General features: G+C 39.9%; 1 pseudogene; it reads right to left on the reverse strand.

Annotated features, from left to right (window-relative positions):
• Positions 1–10,660: 10,660 nt before the first annotated feature.
• Positions 10,661–11,763, reverse strand: LOC138147332 (probable rRNA-processing protein EBP2 pseudogene; annotated as a pseudogene).
• Between the last annotated feature and the right edge of the window lie 2,828 nt (positions 11,764–14,591).

Here is a 14,591-nt window from a genome sequence, read left to right on the forward strand (position 1 = left end):
ATGGCTTCTCAGAGCACTTAATAATTCCAGAAAGAGGCGTATAGGGGAGCCCTTATAAATATATAATAACCACCTTTGGATAACACTCAAGCATTTTTACTCCTAAGGACTGATGGTCTGTGAGGGCCTCTACTTGGACCATCAGAAAATGGATCATGTATCCACACTGATAATATGAAAATGTCAAAGGCAAGAGCCTGGGTCCATTTCACACAACTTTGTCAGACCACTCTTTCATCAACTATTGATTTGATTGCGGGAGCCTTCAGTTAGGGCAGGAATTCCACGGGTAATAATTAAATTTTCAAGAGATGGGCTGGTAGGAGTGAGGAGGGAACAGGCAGCATGTACAGTGGGTTCCAAGAACGTTAATGACTGCGTTAGAGTTACATAAAATTAACAGAAATTAGATCTATGGTTACTGAAGAGCCCCCTTTATTTCAAGGGAAGCCATTTAAGGATAACAGTTGGGGATTGTGGTTCAGTGGAGCCTTTTTAACTGTTCATTTGCCTGCTTCCCTTATCACTTTGTTGGATGCTTTGGCAAATTCACTATATTTTAATAATTAAGACATTTCGCCTTTTATTTGTGTTCCTCAGCTCTGCTGTGCTTTCTGGAGATCGTCACAGTGGGGATCATATTGGAATTCACCCTTTACCATGGTGAGCCTTGCTTAAACTAACAATTCTTGCAAAGTGTACAGTAATTAGCTGTTTTTCCCAATTTGTCTTGATTTCTGCCTAAAAGGCTCATTTCCTTTCCCTTCCCCCTTTTGTGTAGTCTAATTTGAGTGTAGTTTCAGCATTTCCTTCCTACACAGGCCCCACAATCACTATAAAAGGTTACAACAATCTCAACATGCATTATCTCCAAGTAGAGACACCAGGTATACTGCTCCGATGGGGAACAGCAGTATTTAAAGGCAGGATAGCAATGCCTGCAATTGACAGGTCTCTCCTTCCCTCCCCCCAAACATTTTGTATGCTAATGTGCTTTTGATGGGTGGGCTTGACTTTTTGCTGCTAAATGCTGCTTGTTTTAGCTTGGATTTCAGAGGAGGGGGGAATTTCTTTCTGAGTAAAGGGTTGAAAAGTGAAGCCAATTCCAGTCGACTTCATATGATGCTGTCTTGGTGAGAAAGAGTTAAGATTCAGTCCATTGTCTGAGACATGTGTAGTGTTAGGAAACTGGGACATATAGACTCATACACTGGGGGACAACTGATTTCACTCCCTGCTGTCTGGCACAGGAATGAAATTGTAGCCGTGTTTGTAGCAGAAGGTTGGATTATGTATTCCTTTGCAGGAATTAAACCCCGCAGAACAATTTCTGCACAGTGTGGCACAGTGGAAAAAATGCTGGGAAGATGAAGGTTTTGAGTCCTGGCACTGCCCCTCCCTAGTTGGATGACCTTGGGCAAGTCTCTTCACCCTACTTAGCCCCAATTTCTTTGTGGAAAAAGTAGATAATGAGTGATACTTGTGCCTCTTAACTTGAAGGGTTGTTTAGAAGGAAAGCACTTTGTAAAGTGTAATATGAGAAGGGAGCTGTTAGTACATGTAAATGCAGCAGAACTTGGGTCTTCCACTGTTGGCTGTTTGTCCTCTCTGGAAGAGGACCATGACACCAGGGAGGTGATGCCATGGCACAAGTGAATTGGATTTAATGAATTGCAGAAAGGTTAGTGTCATTGTTACAGATGCCAGAAGGGCCCTAATGCTCCTAATAGAGGTCCCTTGATGATTTGCATTTCTTGAATAACAATAGAATAATGTAACAATCCTTTCCTAGGTGCCTACTATACCATTGTGCTAAGCACTGGGAATGCAAGTGGAGTAGTGAATATTTCTGGTGGCCAAAACATAGCACAAAACTAGGGGCTTGGGGAAAAAAAATACATTTTTTTTTTTTTTTTGCGTGTAACAGACACCAATAATAAAGCAAGGAATACGAATCAGAAGGGCAAAGGAAAGTGACTTTGTCTTCTTTCTTCAGCTGTTCTTGTTTTGATACATTTGCATGATATTCAAGATCTTGAGAGCTTGTGAGTTTCAGGGGCAAAGAGTCCTCATAAAGGATAGGGCCTGACCAGCAAGAAAATTCTGACCCTAAGTTAGATAGTTGTCTGGGACAATGGACTTCTTTTCAGCACCATAGTTAAAAGAATATATTTAATTTTAACCTGGGGGCAATCTGCTTTACTTTTACTAGGCTACCCTTAGCACAGTGTGATGGCTCAAAGTCTCCGCTATTAGTAAAGAGCCAGAGAGGTTTTCTAGTAGCTGCACTTGATGGCCAGTAGGTGGTCCTGAAGAAGAGTCCAGAAGATGGTAGTGAAAAGGAGATTGATGACCGCAAGATAAGTGGAAACTCCCAGAAGAGACAATGTAGTATGCAGTGTAGAGAAGAGACATCACATTTATCATGTCCTATGGAATAAAGAGGAAGAAGAGATATAAGACTCAGCAGAAAACAGTGCAATGACATCACTCCCCTCAATTACATCAGTACACCAGAGAACATTGGCAGGTTGGCAGTGTTTGACATGTGAATTACTCTGGTCACTGGTGTTCCTTACATGTGTGCCTGGAACACACAGGCTTTTTGGTGTGTTCTTCATGAACCTTACTTGGCAGTACAAATTTCCTAGGAGTATGTCTTGTGATAACCCATGGGAGAATATGCTCCATGTGTGTATGGGGGATATTTTCTATTGTTAATTTATTTTCTATGCTTTTTGATTAAATGTCTTTTGTTTAAACTACTGTTTGGTCACCTGATAGAAGGAAACACTTGAGCAGGAATTTGTGAGCCAGATTTCTAAATGGGTGTTGTGTTACAGAGTGGTTCAAACCTGGGGTAGCTTATCTAGGGATCCTCATGTGAAAAGTGTTGCCCAAGGTACTGCTCAAAGAATTTTTTAAAGTGTATTTCCTGCCTTCAGAGAGCCTGTATTTTATTGGAGGTGAGTTGGGGTGTAGAGTGGAAAGGGAATTGTTCACTTAGTCAGATAAGTATAATTCAAGAAGGCACAGTTAGGTGGTGTAGTGAATAGAGCACTGGCCCTGGAGTCAGGAGGACATGAGTTCAAATCTGGCCTCAGACACTTAACACTTACTAGCTGTGTGATGTTGGGTAAATCACTTAATCCCAATTGCCCTGCCTTCTCCCTTCTAAAAAAAAGAAAGACAAAAAAAAATTGTAAAAAAAAAGTGTAATTCAAGATAAGGTATGATTGGGGCATACGAGAGATAAAGAAAAAAAGTCAATTTAATAAGGAGAGAATATTTTTACCTTGCTTTCCATTGTTTGCATGAGTTCTGAGGAGACCCAGAGGATGATGGTTGACTCTCTGTAATCTCCAGGCTGTGTTTTTTTTTTTCCCTTGGTGGGACCAGCCACAATCTGAAGTTAGTACTACATGTCTAGATGACTACATAGGTCACTAGGGAAAAGAATTTAACTCCTTAGTAATTCTAAGAGCTTTTCTCTTTTGGAGTGGGAAGGGGGACTACAGTAAACCAGGGTAATATTGAAAGTCTGGGGATAACTATTCAGGTTCTTGAAGGAAGAGACCAAATAGAGACAAAAAAAAGTGGTTTTGACCATTTGTGGGTTCTGGTGGAAGTTCTTTCTCTTTTGCATTTTCTGTTGATTAAAAGAACCCCCAAACTATTTGATATAGATTATTCTCCTGGTTCTGTTTATTTCATTCTTCACCAGTTTATCAAAAGTCCTTAAAATTGTTTATTTTTATAATATCTATATGAGTATAAATTGTCCTTCAGGTTCTGCTCACTTCACTGCCTCAGTTCGTATAAGTCTTTTTGAAAAAAAAAAATGTTTTCCAATTTCTCACAATAAAATAGTACTGTATCACCTTCAAATACCACAATCTTTTCAGTCATTTCTTAATTGTTACCCATCCTCTTAGTTTCCAGTTTTTTACCACAAAAATAGTTGATATAAATAATTTTATACGTAAAGAATCTTTTCCTCTTTCTTTGATACCTTTTAGGTATAGGCCTAACAGTGGTATAGCTGGGTAAAAGGGCACGTACTGTTTAGGAATTTCTTGTATATAATTCCAAATTACTTTACAAAATGTTTGTACCCATTCTTGGGTCCACCAACAGTATATCAATGAGCTTGATTTCCCATAGTACTTCTAATATTTGTCATTTTCCCTTTTGTCATCTTTGCTACTCTGATGGGTAGGAGTTAGAATTTCAGAAATGCTTTAATTTGCATTTTTCCAATTAGTAGCGATTTGGAACATTTTTTCATATGACTATATATAGAGAGCCTGAGTTTCTTTCATAGACAACTGTTCATATTCTTAAGTCTATCAATTGGGGAATGGCTCCTTTTCTTATAAATTTGTTTCTCATATATCTCGGAATAAGACTTTTATCAGAGAAATTTGTTGCAAAGATTTCCACATTTAATTATTTCCCTTTTACTCTTAGTTTTATTATAAACATAAAACAATTCATACATTGACAACACTAGAGTAACAACTTTTCAATATGTAAGAACTATGATCAATTTCATGCTTATTCATGATTCCAGAGAATTGATGATGAAACATGCTATTTGTTATAGAGTTGATGGATTGATATGATATGTCAATGATACATGTGTGTTTATACAAATACCTTATATTTTACTATATTATATCATGCACAAATATATATGTATAACTATATGTATATACATGTGGATGGATATATATGTATTTATTTGTATATAGCCACTGGGGGAATTTACTTTTGCTTGATTATGCCTATTTATTACAAATTATTTCTTTTTTTTCTTTTCTTTTTTTTTTCCCAATTGGGTGGAGGGCAGAAGGAAGAGAAAATAGATTTTTTTAATTAAAAAAAAATAGAGGTGGGCTGGTGATGAAGATGTGAAATGTTATATACACCTTCATATGATGTCATTGTTTCATTCAGCTATTACCTAGTTAAAAGATATTTCTCATGAAATTGGAGTGATCTGCAAATATATGTAATATAAAAACAAAATTGAAAGTAAAAATAAAAGAACTGTATTTTGTTTGATTTAGTGTTAGTCTGAGAACTTGAATGGTATTTGAGGGTCATTTTACCTTTTCTTTTTTTTTTTTTAAGCAATTGGGGTTAAGTAACTTGCTCAAGGTTACACGGCCAGTTATTTCTGGGTGTGGTGCTAAGTATCTGAGCCCGGATTCAATCCTCAGGTCATCCCGACACTGGGGCCGGTGCTCTTACTCGCTGTGCTACCTGGCTGCCCCTCATTTTATCTTTTCTTTAGAGAACTAAGTTACAACCTAAATTCTGATGTTTATAGAGGAAAACTTGGGATGGGGGTGGGGATTGTAAGTGAAAATGAAAGCATTTGTGAACAATCCACTAATATGGAACCCAGTCTGTGTAAACCCAGAGTCTCTGTTCAGAATTATGTGTTACATGTATGGTAGGAGTAATGTCCAGATTACAAATGCCTTATCTGTTAATGCTGGTGGGATTTGGGGAACTAAAACTTTTCCTTATTTCTCCTTTTCTAGTATAACTCAACCCTTTCTATATCTCATCCAGGAGTCAGCAGAACAAGAAACAATTATTTATATCATACTTTAAGGCTTAGTCTAGAGGGAACTTTCCTTACAATGCCCCAATAAACTGGGGACTAAAAATGTTAATAAAATGTTAATATCCTTACTTGATGGATGAGGAAACTAAAACTCAAAGAAGCAGAATCAGAAAGGTTGGTCTCTTCTACCTTGTTCTTGTTTACACTGTATAAACAAGTCTTCCCAGTTACTGATACTACTCTTAAATAAATGCAGAAGGGGAAAAAATGGTTGAAAGAAGGGTGTTTGCTGAAATATGTAGAAAGGTAGAAAACCTGAACCAAATATAATCTCCAGACTGACTGCAACAGAAGTCTTCTTCCCCTTCCTGACCCAGGGCTTCCACATTCTGATATCTGAGTCACTCTAAAACCCTTCTCTTAAGTGGTCAGTTTTTGCCTCATCATCATGATCTTGTCTGCCAGGACTGAGGGAGTTTTGTGCTGTCACAAATCCCTCTACTATGTTCTCTGCCCACTCCAGTTTCCCTCTTCCCTTCCACCTTGAAAGGTTTCAGGCTATCGCTTCCTTGGCACAACTGAATTGAACTGGTAAGAACTGAACTCTATGTCTTGACTTCAGTGATTCTACAGACCAGCTGTGGTAGGCATCTATGATTTTCCAACATTGTTGGTTAACTTCTTCATGGCCAAGGGAGTGGCCTCTTCCCAAAGCAGTTGTATATGTCTCAAATTCTTTCTCTTTCCTCAGTGGGTCTTTGTGTCCTGATGGGGTTTTTTCTCAGGTCTGTTGCCCAGGTGCTCAAATTGTTATTAATAGCTCTGGTCTTGAGATTTCATTTTCAACATAGACTAGCTAATTTTGTTTTATATCAACATAGGTTTACCTTAACTGATGGGGGAAATGATGGCTTTCAACCATATGTCTTTAAGACTTTGCTTAACCAATAACCTTTTTTTTATAGTTTGCTATAGACTCTCTTTAATGTGTTCATTGGTGAAAGTAAGGAATTTTGGAACTGGAAAGTACTTGAGAGGTTGTTGTTGTTTAGAGCTGGAAGGGACCTTAAGCACCATCTATTCCAAACCTTTCATTTTATAGATGAGACAAGTGAGATCCAGGGAAGATAAGTAACTTGTCCAGTGTCACTTAGGTAGCAAATGGCAGAGAGAGGATTTGAACTTGGGTTATCTGTCTCCAAATCCAATCTTCCTTTCATTGTACTAAGTTTATCTAGTCCATGAAGAAACTGGATTCCAGAGAAGGGAATGATTTGCTTATGATTATATGATTAGTCACAGAGCTAAGCTTTGGACTGAATTCTATAGGAAGTATCCTATGGTGGGAGGAGCATAAAATTTAGAATCAGGAGTCCTGACTTTAAATTTCACCTCTAATCCTTACTAACTGTATGACCATGGGAAAATTAATGAACTTCTCTGAACCTGTTTCATCGTCTTTAAAATATTACCTTAGAATAAATATTTATATTTATATATATATATATGTATAAATAATAATTAGAACAATGCTGAAGACTACTTAGAGGGTTATTGTGAGGAAAAATGCTGTAGAAACCTTAAAGTACTACGTAAATGTGAATTTTTGTTGTCTCCTGGTTACCTACTCAGTGTGCTGGCGGTTTCTCACATTCTGCCAATTTTTAAATTTTCAGTGTGAACAATTATGCTTTGGAAATCAACCAACACTACCAATCAGGGCTTGATTTATTGTTTTGTTGATTGCCTAGATTTAAGAAAATGATGGAAAAATATTTGGAATATACATTCAACTTAAAAAGTGTGTCACAGAACATTTTTTTTTCCTACAGTTAGATGTTAAACATTTGCCAGCTCAATCCTATACCCAGTACAGTGGCCTCACAAATATGTCTTTACCTTATAGGACTTGACTCTGTGCCTTGAGAAAAGACTGAACTAAGTCAATTTGATCTATCATGATATTTAAATGATCTTTGAGGACTTAGTGAGTTTCTCCTTCCTCTTTCTTCCTTTTCCTCCTAAAGTGATTGAGTTAAAGGAAGGAGGTAAAGTGCAATTCTTCCTTCAAAGGCATAATTATACCGAATAATAATTATTATAATTATAGCTAGCATTTATATGGCACTTTCAGATTTGCAAAGCACTTTACAAATATTATCTAATTTTATCCTCACAACAGCCCTTAGGAGGTAAATGCTATTATTACTCCTATTTTACAGATGAGGAAACTGACATAAAGGTCAAGTGACTTACCCAGGGTTACACAGCTAATATGTTTCTGAGGCTGATGGGGGAATGGCAATAGGTTATACAGGGACTCTGATCAAGATCAATGACCAGAAACCCTGCGATTCAGTCTGGAAGGAATTCAGTAGGCCCAAGAAAACTTTGAAGTCAGGATTGTAAAAGTTTATTATTACACTTTACAGTGGGCAAGGGTTCTTAGGGAACCTGCAAACTTAAAGAAGATATAGGTATAGTTTTTAAGGAGTCATGACAGTAAATCAGGTGTCAATTATGCTAACTAGGTGAGTAGGGGTGGGATTAGGAAGGAGTTAAAGAGTGGTCAGTGCTTAAAAGAACATGCACTTTTAATATCAACTGCCCAGGAGTATTTCCCATAATTAACTGGGAAATAGCCCAAGGGGGTGCTACCTGAAGCTGTGGTTTTAGGCTTGAAACGTCACTAAGTCAGCTAGCGGTCAGGTCTGACTGACAAGTGCCTAGTCTGCTACCCATCAGTGTCATGTTTGACAAGATGGATGTCGGGAACCAAGGCTAATGGAGACTCAGTATGTGTATAATTGGCTAAGGAGTTAACCTATAGATAGTGCATTAAAAGATTCATAGATGCAGCTGGCCACTGTATTAGGGGGAGATAACATTTGCCTAAGCTAAAATGTTTATAGATGGTTTAGTGAAGAATTCATAGGTGTAGCTTGTTATTTTTCCAAGCAGAAATAAACAATCCAATGGTTGTTGCTAGGCAGAGTGCTGGCAGGGGGAAGGGGCAGAGTTAATGCTCTGAGACTGGGGTGGGGTGGGGGGGGAATGTGATTTTACAGACTGGTTTTACAAATTGATTTTGCAAACTGATGTTACAAACTGATATTACAAGCATAGATTCCTAGCACCCCATCAAGGCCATATGAGAACTGAAGTGTGGGGCAGCCAGGTGGCGCAGTGAATAGAACACCAGCCCTGGAGTCAGGAGGACCTGAGATCAAATCTGGCCTCAAACACTTAACACTTACTACTTGTGTGACCTCACTTAACCCCAATTGCCCTGCCCTTCCCCCTCCAAAAAGCAAAAACAAAACAAATAAGCAAAAAGAACTGAAGTGTTCTTGACTCCAGGTCCTGTACTAACCACTGCATCACCTGGCTACCTCTATTAACGCTTCCCAAAGAAGTAGTTGACCTTTTTTTTTAATTTTAAAAGAAGATGCATTTGTTTAGTTTGCATATAATCTTCTCCTTCTGGGCAAATAATAAATGTGTAAGAAAAGGGAAACTTTTGGAAAAGGCTCATTTAAACAATCAAGAGATCTACTTTTAGCATTTTGAGCTGCCAGGATCTCACTGAATTTATCAAACATTAGGATCTCCAGGCCAATTTTCCCTGAACAAAGTCAATGAGAACAGCTCCTAGACAATTTCAGATCCTGCAAAAATTACCTGAGCCCTGGTTGTTTGGTTAGGAGGAAAAACAGGATAAAGAGGTCACTTTTAGTAGGGCTCAGGCTGGCATGTGCAAGTTCATGGACACACACTCTGTCTGTCTGTCTATCTGTCTGTCTGTCTGTCTGCCAAAGTGCTCCACAAATTAGTTAATTAAGGAAAGCAATCAGTTTAAGATTTGAAGGGCCAGTCTTTACCTGTAGAGGGTCAGTTAGCATGAGAATAAAAGCAATGAAGCCCTTTTAATTTTCTCAGGCTGCTTCATCTCTGAGGTTTTTTTTTTGGGGGGGGGAGTGGTAGTGGGTTTTTTTTTTTTTTTTGGGAGGACAATTGGTGTTAAGTGACTTGCCCAAGGTCACATGGCTTGTTAAGTGTCTGAGGCCAAATTTGAACTCAGGTCTTCCTGACTCCAGGGCTGGTGCTTTATTCACTGCAGCACCTAGCCATGGCGGGAGGGGGGGGAGTGGTAAAGGAGGAATTTGCAGATATCTTAAGAGGTCTTGAATATATGTGAGGAGTTTTATTTATAACCTTTTAAAGTCATGTTTTGGTTCAGATTGATTTTTTTAAAACCCTGTAAAATTATTTTTGGAATATTATACTTCGTTAAATTGATTAGCAGAAAAAAACCAGCAAGTTGTCAAACTTTGTAGGAAGGTGGCAAAAAGAATGTTGGTTTTTTTTTTTTGAGAATAAAGCAAAACAAATTTAGTATTATTTTGCTAGAGGAATGTGGCTTATTGCAAAGCCCTACATTTCTGAGATTTTTTTCCCCCTGAATTTCCCTAAGCCAATAGGATTCATTCTAGGCTCTAATTGCAGTAGTTTAACATGTTTTTAGCTTCTCAAATCCAACTTTTAAGATGTAACTCTACTTTTTAAATTAATTTGTTTCAATTATAAAACTTATTTTTTTCTCCTTTCTACCTTCTCTCTTCTGGAGAAAAAAAAAAAAGGACAAAAATCTCCTAATAGATATGCATAGTTAAGCAAAACACATCCCCATGTTGACCATGCCCAGAAATGAGCATCACATTCTGCATACTGAGTCCAGTACTTTTGTTTTTTTTTTTTTTTAAATTGAAGCCACATTTATTTACATAGCCCCTGGAAAGGGGCTGGCACTGACCCCACAGGGGCTATGAACGGATGGGGTGGTCGGGGATCCAGGGGCAGGGCAGCAGGGGGACAGCTGCCACACTCCCTCGTGGCCACGTGTGTCCTCCTCTCTCCAGGTCCCCAGTGAGCGCAGGGACACCAGGATCAAATTTTTCCGCAGCTACAAAGACATCACAAAGTACATGGCAGAGTTCTGGCGCATAAAGGCCAAGCAGAGCTCAGACTAGTGGGGCCAGGTACGCTTGGCTCTCCCCAGACCTTGGGACATGTCCCAATCCTCTGAAGCTGCCCATTTTAGACCCCACCCTCCCAGCCCCCAGCCCCCGCCAGCCAGCCAGTGCCACAGGGGTGGCTCACACCCCTCAGACCCCCGACTCCGAAAGCAAAGGCAGCCAAGGGATGGCCGCAGCAAGAGCCTGTGTCCGCTCTGCGCCTACTCCTCTGTATAAGAGGTGGCACTTTGCGTGCACGGTTCTTCATTTTCTCTCTTGCCCGTTTTCCAGGTCTCTTATTGGAGAGCTTCTTGCCCATCTTGTGTAGGCCCTTGCCATGGGTGGTCCAGGCCCGGAAGCTGGACACATCATCATAGCTTTCCCGGGTGTTCCGCTTGGATCCTTTCTTCCTTCCACCAAAACCAAACTTCTGGTTTTTGTACCACCTCTTGGCACTGGGCCCCTTCTTCATCTGTTGAGCCTTGGCCCCTTCCTTCTCACCTCTTGAGAGTGACCTTCTATACCCTTCGAGGAAATCCAGTTTGTCGGAGAAGCCTTTCTGGTACTTCTTGATGGCCGTCATCATCTTAGACTTCTCCTGCTGCCTCTTCTGAAGAACCTCTGTCTGTACCTTCTTGCCATATTTCCTGAGTGCTCGAAGCTTCTTGGCCTTCTCAGACTTCTCCACGGCAGCCTGTTTCGTTTGTAGCTTCTGTCGAATCTTCTGTATCTGCTGGTCAGACTTGGCCATCTCTGCAAAGTAATCCTGGGGCCTCTTGGTGGGGATCTGGTGCTGGTGGAGCCCGGGCAGCATGGCCAGGACTGCAGCCTGGGCCTGGCGGTAAAAGGTCATCTCCCTCCAGAAGTCGTCCTCGGGGTCCACAGCTCCAGGATCCACTGGCATCTGCTGTGCTGCGAGCTCTGGCGCTGGCCCCACGGTCACGTCCAGCCGCTCCAGCCGCACCAGCTCCCTCTGGAACTCGGCCAGGCACTGACCCACCCCTGCCACGTCATTTTGCCTGCATTTCGGTGCCTCGAGCACCATGTTCAGCCCCGGTTTCAGCACGCCCGCCCCGAGCGAAAGCCTCCTGCAGCTCAGCGCTGCAGAGCGCCTCTGAGTCCGCTTCCGAGTCCGAGCCTGACGCTAGCGCCGCCATCCTGCCTTGCCTTCCTTCCACCAGCCGAATCCAGTACTTTTGTAAGGAAGTACATTGCCTTATGTCATCACTGGTCTTCTGGCATCATGGCTGATCTCTGCTTTATCAGAATTCTTTCAAAATTGTTGCTAATATCTTTTAGTGATGTCATCATACTGCTTTGTCCTGCTCCTTGTTGAATCTAAATTCTTTTCTACACATATCTTTATTGCATGGTACTGTTAGACACATAGTCTAGCAGCAATCATAATAATAACTAATTTTTCTATAGCACCTACTATGTGCCAAACACTGTGCGCAATTATTTCAGAACCACTCTGGCAGGTAGGTGTCATTATCCTCCTTTTACAGATGAGGAAACTGATGTAGTCAAAAATTTAGTGACTTACCTAGGGACACCCAGCTAATAAATGTCTGAGGCAGGAGGATTTAACTCAGCTTCTCCTGACTCCAGGCCTGTGCTTTATCTACTGTGACACCTGACTCTCCCATCTAGTCAAACTTGCCATTCAGCTGAAATCTTCGGTTCTCTCTTCAAGGAAAGAATAAATTCTGTCATGCTAAGAGCTAGTAAAAGTTGTTAGAGTTTCCCTTCCAAATCTTTGGGAAAATGTAGAAAATCTTTGCCCTGGGAGGAACAAAAAATCTCCCTTGTCTTGTGCCCTCTGGCTCTTTGCTACTGAGGTCCCTTATCTTTCCAGCAAAATCTTCTCAGCACAGAACTCATTTCTTTCACCTCACACACTATTCTCTTTCCACCTTCCTAATTACTCTCAAGGGCACCACCTACTCCCAGTCACCAAGGTTTGCAGTCTAAGTGTATTCTCAACTCTTCATTCTCTTTCCCTCTATAATTTGTTGTCAAATAATGTTGTTTCTACCTTCACAAAATCTCCCATGTTCTTAACACTCACCCAGCCACAAACTGAGTTCTAACACCACCTCTTCCCAACTCACCTTTTAACTGATCCTCCTGCCTCATCTCTCTCCTCACTCTAATCCATCCTCAGGTCACCCATAAAGATAATTTTTCTAGAGTGTTGGTCAGACCATGTAACTATCCTCTCCCTTATGCTCAGTGATTTCCAGTGAATTCCTTTTGCCTCCATGATAAAATATGAATTCCTCTGCCATTTATAGCTCTTCATAAGCTGACCCCTTTCTGCCTTTCCAGTCTTTTTGTACTATATTCCCTTCTATGCACTCAATGTACTAGCAAATACTGGCTACTTTCAGGTCATCCTGTCTGTCTTTATACTGACTTTCAATAGTATCTGAAATTCTCTGTTCACTTTACCCCCCTTTCTCTTTTTTTTTTTTTTTTTTGCTTTTTGGAGGGCAATTGGGGTTAAGTTACTTGCCCAAGGTCACATGGCTAGTTTTTGTGTTAAGTGTCTGAGGTCGGATTTGAACTCAGGTGCTCCTGACTCCAGGGCTGGTGCTCTATTCACTATGACACCTAGCTGCCCCATCCCCTTCCTCTTTTCTAGGCTTCCTTCAACACTCTGCTCAAATATTATCTTCTACAGAAGATCTTTTCTATTCCCCCTTACTCTTAGCTGCTAATGACCTCCCCTCTAAGACTCTCTTCTCTTTCCTTTGTATAGGGCTTTTACACATCTAACAGTAACCGTTTTTAGTACTCTGCAATACTTAATACATTCAGTGTCTGGATCATATTATGTACTTGGTAAATGTTAATTGACCCACTAACAAATATCAAATTCTTTAAAAATAAAGAACAAGGTCCTACAACCTGGCTAATGCCTTAAGGATTAATCTTTTATTTGGACTTCTCTTCCTGTTCCAAAGACTTGGATTCTTTTCTCAGTAAACTCACTTTAATTTTTGGTGAGCATTTTATAAACATCCCAATTTTGGAAACCTGAAGGCTATACTGTAAGCAAGGTAATAGTTATTTGCATAATAACTACCAACATCTCTTCATGATACTCTAGTTTTTAAACATTGTCTCTTTCATTATCCCATGTAGATGAAGGATAGAGAAAAAGTCATGTGTAGAGAGCTTCTCTACCTGCCCGCCCAAGTTCCTAGTCCTTTAATACGTAAAATGGGTTCATTCAAAGTCTGAAAGGGGATATGCAGCCCTCCTTAATTATTAAAATAGCCAAGCAAGCAATATCATCAAGCATTAGGTTTAATGAAGATATGGCATAGACCAAATTTGAAAAGAAAATGAAATTAATGGAATGATTCAGTACCTTTCTCACTAATCCATAACTGTTATCAATAATAGTTTGTTTTAATTAATTCTTGTAAATTAATTATTTAGTTTTGTATTCCACTATGCCAAGCCTCCATTTTATGGGTGAGTTCAACCCATTTGCATTCATTCTTAGAGGTTAGCTCCAAAGTAATTTGATTTTAAAGGGGAAAGAAGTCTTTTAGTATTTCAGAATTTCAAGTGTTACTCTATCGCTATTGGTCTCCTTCCATACATGAAAATTGCATTAAAAAAAATGTCTTGGCATACTATTCTCATTAATTACTTTGCATAAAATTTTTTATCTCCATGTAGCCAATCTCCTTTTGATGAATATCTTTTCATTAACTATACTGGTTCTAGGGCCAGACACATGCACAAGTAGACCACCACATCCATATTTGAAGTTTTTCCAGCTTGGAGTAGGACCTACCAGAGCTTTGGAAATCCTTCAAAAATATGAGGTCACCTTCATACTACAGTGTAGAATCCGAACAGGAATTTATTAGACCCTATTTGGGGTTTTCTTGGCAAAGATATTACAGTGGTGTGCCATTTCCTTCTCCATTTCACAGATGCAGAAAGTGACACAAACAGTGCCAAGTGACTTGCCTAGG

This window comes from Petaurus breviceps, unplaced genomic scaffold, assembly GCF_028583685.1.
Source record: "Petaurus breviceps papuanus isolate PSGF00001 unplaced genomic scaffold, PetGlider_PUasm1.0 90784, whole genome shotgun sequence".
In the NCBI taxonomy this organism is placed as follows: domain Eukaryota; kingdom Metazoa; phylum Chordata; class Mammalia; order Diprotodontia; family Petauridae; genus Petaurus; species Petaurus breviceps.